This window comes from Frieseomelitta varia, unplaced genomic scaffold, assembly GCF_011392965.1.
Source record: "Frieseomelitta varia isolate USP_RPSP 00005682 unplaced genomic scaffold, Fvar_1.2 scaffold_146, whole genome shotgun sequence".
Lineage (NCBI taxonomy): Eukaryota > Metazoa > Arthropoda > Insecta > Hymenoptera > Apidae > Frieseomelitta > Frieseomelitta varia.
Window position 1 is genome coordinate 665,877 of NW_025109150.1, and position 5,522 is coordinate 671,398.

The following is a 5,522-nucleotide window of genomic DNA, read 5'->3' on the forward strand; positions in this document are numbered from 1 at the left end:
TTTTCGGATTTACAGCTACGAATAGACTGCGAACTTTTATGCAATAAAAATTACTAAATTTAATTTAACAATGCAACAATGCTTTCAATCTGCGTAATTTTTCTAAAAAATTACATTTTCCTAGAACACGATCATATTACACTTTTGAAAAAGTAGAACAACCTCGATAGAACGTTGCTTGAACACGCGAAATATTGCAGGAAACATTATACATTGTATGTTTTACATATATATATATATTTTTTTTTCATGTTCACAGTAACACATTCCGTTTGCGTCAACTCCTATTTAACTGAATCATATTTCAACCGAATTAAATGAACTCTTGCCGATTGCATCCGCAGTGATTGCGTCGCTCGAATCTGAACTCGTATTGTACGAACGAAGAGTCGTTGGTAGAAGGGAGAATCAATGGCCTCCCATTACATAAACTCCAATTATATTATAAATTACTTGTTACTACCACAACGAGTTTATATAAATGGAGCATCGCTGCACGTGTGATTTCGCATAAATGCGTAGAAAATCCTCAATCTAGTTGTACAGGGCGCTGAATATTGGCAGAGAGGGTCGTAGAATCGCGGCGAAAACGTGTCGAAGTCGCGTCGAAGAGAGAAGTCGACCAAGTAAACTAATTAGTGGACCAAAGGTGCTTTGTGTGTGTGTGTGTGTGTGTACAATTGACGGTAATGGTCCTTTTAGCTACGTTTATTCGTTCCATTCCATTGTTCAGCACGTTTCCTCGCAAGACCTTCGAGCGTCATCAAGCGTCGAAAACGCTAGAAATCAGATTTCGTTGGGCGATTTACGCGGACGAAAGGGGGCTTCCTATCGAAAATGGAACGGCAGAAGATGGTAGAAATAGAAAACTGTTCCGTGGGAGAGCATTCGCCTGGATCGCTCGATTCGAACTTCCGGCACTCGGGTGCCGAACGATTCCTTCCGACACATTTTACAGATTCACGGCCACATCTCTGTAATTCTTTCAATAAATTCTACGCGAAGCGTTCGGAGAATGAATCGAAGGAAGTTCGAAAGTGCGAAAATATCGTCGAATTAAAAAAACGTTTCAATTTCACGCTGAGTTTCAATGAATCGGCTAACGAACCCTCTCTTTCACTCTCTATTTATTTTATGTTCTTCACTCTGACAGCAGGAGAAACGAATCAAAATCAACACTAGTCCCGCTTGGGAGATTATAGCGAAATCAGAAAGAACGTGATTCTCTTATACGTTGAAGAAACTAAGTCAAAAGGTTGTTCGTTTAAAGTTTCATTCTTGAGAGAATCGAATTTAAAGATTTCGTCACGTGTCGAATTTCGGCTGATTTCGGATTGAAAAGAATTAACCAATTAACAGAGGAGTTCTATTCTATTCTATTCTAATACTTGGGAAAATAAGAAAAGAATGCGAAACGAAATTTCTTCATATATTTCATAAGGTTTCGTTGTTTAAGGAGCCACAGTTCAAACGTTTTTGATAAAATAATTCCCCCGAACGAAATTTCAAAATTTAATTGCCTCGAAAACGAAGCCTCAAGCGAGAAAATTATTATCCTCTCCCATCGACATATTTCTTCGTGCAGGATCGTCCCCTTTCTCGTTGTATCGCGATTTCGAAAACCATTCGGATTAAATATTAGCATGTCGCGCGTTAATCTTGCAAACGATTGTTCCATTTTAAAGCACTCTCTCGCGATCGTCAGAGACACGTATGTACGTCTGTTTAGAGATTGTGCAACGATTTTTCCTTAAAACGCGATCACCAGAGCACAATTCGAACGCGGATCGTTCGATGGCTCGGGCTATAGAATTAACAGCATTAATTGGTCGCTTTTAACGGTATCTCCCATGAACTGCCGCGCAACCATTCCACAGGCGATGCCCTCGCCGCTCCTCTTTTATTCGTAATAACTCGATTACACGATGCTTTTAGCCCTGCTAATTTTCGCACGCTCCCCGTGAATAGGAAACCATTAAGGCCGTCTAAAGCGGCACGCTGGCGGTGCGATTCCTACCACTTCCCTCCTTGTCACCTCATTAAAAGGCGCTTTCTCGATTTTTCTTTTCCTTTTCTCTTCTTTTTTCACGAAGGGGCACAAAGAAGAATCCGCGAAGCAATCTGCAGAAACTTGTGCAATCGATAGATCACCGGCCAACCGAAAAGAGGTGGGAAGAAAGTGAAAGAGAGAGAGAGGAGGGGAGGGGAAGAGAGCTCTTTCTAGAGCTAGAACCGGTCGCCTCCGTGAGAGGGTTGCTTCCGTGAGATAAGCCTTCTCTGGCTTTCGTTCGCCACTTTCATCGTAATGTACACACCTCTCCATCACCCGTGATTCGATCGTTTATCCGTCTGGTCTAAAGGACCAGTTGTCCATTCCGATGTTCTCGCGTAATAATTCGTAATTCATTCAAATATCGCTGTAACGATTTCTTTCTTTTTCTTTTTTTTTTTTTTTTTTTTTTTCTTTTNTTTTTTCTTTTTTCGTTCGCCGTACCACAAAAGAAGTCTGTAATACGATGTGAATAGATATTACGCTGTCAACGATATCAAAACGCCCGTCGATCCCACGTAAATTTGTATTTAAATTTGCCGTTCCGTCGCGAACACTCTCCCAATCGAACAATTGTTCACGCTCCCAATAAAGACCGCACTTTTACGTTATTGCGCCTCGCGAAACGTAACGTCGTAACAGATGAACGATCTCCGTTGCAAGCGTTTTACCAACGCTTGTGCAACGGTGGTGTGCCTTTCCAAAAGGGATGGAAAGATGCGGGCGCTTCGGGTGGGGGTGAACGTCTACAGGGTCAAGTGAGATATTGATAAGGGACCAGAGAGGTATCTGTGCGTATGTTCTGGCCAATGAAGAAGGAAATCAAGTAGGATTGATTCAGGCAAGCAAGGGAAGGGAAAGAAGATATCGGAGACAAGAAGAGAATCGGAGGAATCGCGGAGAGTTAACTGGGTAGGGGGTGGCGAGAGGGTGAGAGGGGAGTCGGGCGTGGCGGATGGTGGACGGAGAGAAAGAGAAGCAATCAGCATTTTCCTGAAAGCCAGGTCCCCCGGGTGCGTGCATTATTCTCGGAAAAAGGACCGAAGAAGATTTTCCCTCTTACCACTTTGGTTGGCTCCCATACTTTGCTTTCCCTTCTTTTCGTCGTGTTTCATTCTCTTATCTGTTCGGTAATTACGGCGAAGAATGACCGCGAGCGGTTCCGTCTCTACCTACGAAAGAAGTCTTTACCGGCTTCCACGGGATTCTTACAGGATCCTCCCTTTCTCACATCGCGTAGCTAACATGTTCCAACGAACGAACCTCGTCGCTCGTGTCGTACAGATCTCTCTTACTAATCTATACATCATCTTGCATGCTGCATTTTCAATAGTCTTCGCAGGTTTTTATAAATTCAACGGAAATGATGCTTATTAACCGACATCTACAATTCGAGGTTCGATGGTCCTGAATAAATTTGTTTTCGCAATAAACGAATTTAGAATCGTCGAGCACGTGACTGAACGATGCCAGAGTATCGGAAAAAGACAATCACCGGGATCGCACGCACAGCTTGAGTACTCGTTCATCGGACAGATCATCGTACCTTCCTCCATTACGTTTCGTTTTCATCTCAATTCACCATACGAGCCAAACCGTACTATTCCCACGAGACGATCGCGGCGGTTAATCGAGCTCGTAACTCGAATTGAATTTCCAGAGAAGTCGTTGCATCGCGTGCAACCGTGGATGCCGTGAAATCGATGGGTGAAGTGCTACGCGTTATCGAGACGAGAATATCTAGATGCTGTCGAAAGGGTTTTGACGCGGTAGTGGGCTTTGCGATTGACAGTTTAGTTGGCTTCGCGTTGATGAAGTGGAACTGTGGAACCAGGCAACTCATCCGACCTCGTTATCCCGTTTCGATGAAACGCACCCGTGCTTCCACGCTGCTCCTTCAACACCGTCATCCTCGCGCGCTCCACTCGACCACCCTTTTTTTCACGCCCCTGTTCCCGACCCGAACTTAATCGACACCGGACCTATCACCGTTTTCCTATTTCCATTCTCATCCAGTCTCGTTCTCACCTATTCTTACGCCCGTTTTTTTTTCTTCTTTTTTCTCTTTTTTTCTCTCTTCTCGCTCCGTGTATCGCTGATCGACGCACAGCGAAGAGCATTTACACAGTGAAGAGTATTTAAATATGTATGTTAAATATCACGTTCCGTTCAGATATTGTCTTGTAAATCTGATTGTAAGCGAGACACTGCTGTCACGGATTATATCGGTTTAATTCTGAAAACAATGCACACGTCGAAGTTACAGATGGCTTATTGCACACGCCTCGCGAAGTATCATTGAAATATTTTAAGTAACTCAATCATTGTTATTGAAATGCAATGTAATATAATAGAAATACGCTATAAATAATAAAATAAAATAGTATAAACTAAGAAATAAACTAGGAATAATAAAATAATGTAAACTAAGGAATAAACTAAGAAATAATAAAATAAAATAAAATAATATAATAATATATAGAATGTAATATATTATTATAATATGATAAAAAATAATAAAATGAAATAATATAACAGAATATAATAGAAAATGATAGAAATGATAAAATAAAATAATAAAATAATATATAGAATATAATATATTATTATAATATGATAATATATAAAAAATAATAAAATGAAATAACAGAATATAATAGAATATAATAGAAATGATAAAATAAAATAATATAATAATATACAAAATATAATATATTATTATAATATAATAATATATAAAAAATAGTAAAAGAAAATAATATAAAAGAATGATAGAAATGATAAAATAAAATAAAATAAAATGCAATTAATGTTTAGTGAGTGACTATTCTCAGCACTGTTCACACTGTGTACTAATTTTTTGCTAGGAAATTTTTTGATACCTCTAGATATAAGTATAATATATTTTAGATTGCTATCATCGCCAATGTCACTCGGGAACGGTCCTCAGAAAAGAATGCCAGTTCTGGCGACACTCTAGCCTCGAGGATGGCTTCTGTGTCAGCATGACCTCGCAAAGACAAATAAACGTTGTTTCTTGGGAACCAAGGGACGCGTTATCGAGTTCATCTTTCGAATTCATTCATTTTGCCGATTAATTTAGCCAATTGAAAGAGTATCTAAGCCCGCTCACTATGTTCTTACACTGACATTTCGTTTCGAATTTTTCACAGGTATAATCGTAATCACTGGGAGACTGAACGTCTCGTTAATGAAATTCCATAAAGTCCAACTCGTATTATATATAACGCGTTCATAAAGATGTTTCTACATTGTGAGTCATTGTACGCGTATACGGAGAAAGGCGTGCTAATAGAAAAATCGTGTCGACCGTCAAACCAGCGCGATTTATCTTGCGGGATCGTGCAACACGGCTCTATAATACGTTTCACTCGCCTGTTGTCGAGTGCTTTTCTCGTCGATTCCCCGACTCATTTTTCGCGTCATCGACGACTAGGCGAACGTAAAAAAA

General features: G+C 40.2%; 2 protein-coding genes across 3 annotated transcripts in view; one reads left to right on the top strand and one right to left on the bottom strand.

The window, feature by feature from the left end:
• LOC122533605 (synaptic vesicular amine transporter) overlaps nt 1–5,522 on the bottom strand; it is a 17,969-nt gene that overhangs the window by 7,420 nt on the left and 5,027 nt on the right. The gene's annotated exons all lie outside the window — the stretch shown is intronic.
• The window catches only part of LOC122533539 (alpha-1,6-mannosyl-glycoprotein 2-beta-N-acetylglucosaminyltransferase), a 31,547-nt gene that overhangs the window by 1,513 nt on the left and 24,512 nt on the right, over nt 1–5,522 (top strand). The gene's annotated exons all lie outside the window — the stretch shown is intronic.